This window comes from Galeopterus variegatus, unplaced genomic scaffold (genome assembly GCF_000696425.1).
Source record: "Galeopterus variegatus unplaced genomic scaffold, G_variegatus-3.0.2 Scaffold1628, whole genome shotgun sequence".
Classification (NCBI taxonomy): Eukaryota; Metazoa; Chordata; class Mammalia; order Dermoptera; family Cynocephalidae; genus Galeopterus; species Galeopterus variegatus.
Window position 1 is genome coordinate 313,352 of NW_007727739.1, and position 469 is coordinate 313,820.

Genomic DNA, 469 nt, shown 5'->3' on the forward strand with positions numbered 1-469 from the left:
GTGAGGAAATGAATTGAGGCTCAGAAGAATTAATTGGTTTGCCCCAAATCCCACAAGCAAGCAAGTGGCTGACTCAGTCTCAAACCTAGAATATGACTCTAAGGTCACTGCTATTTCAGTCACACCATACTGTCTGTATTCTACTCAGCTAGTTTCAAGAGTGAAAGGCTTCTCAGCCATCATGCCACACATTTGAGGAAGAGTTAGGTAAATTTCGACACATCCATAAATTACTCTGCAGTCATTCATGATGTTTACAATGAGGAATCATGGAGAAATAAGAAAACATGTGAATCAAAAGTCAAGGCACAAAATTCATATGGACTAGTGATTATATAAGGAAAAAATACATAAAGGACTTAAAGGAAATATATCAGAATATTAGCAATTGTCTTATTGTAGATGTGTGACTGATTTTTTTCATGCTTATTTACACTTTTTGTATTTTGCTTATTTACACATTTTTTTT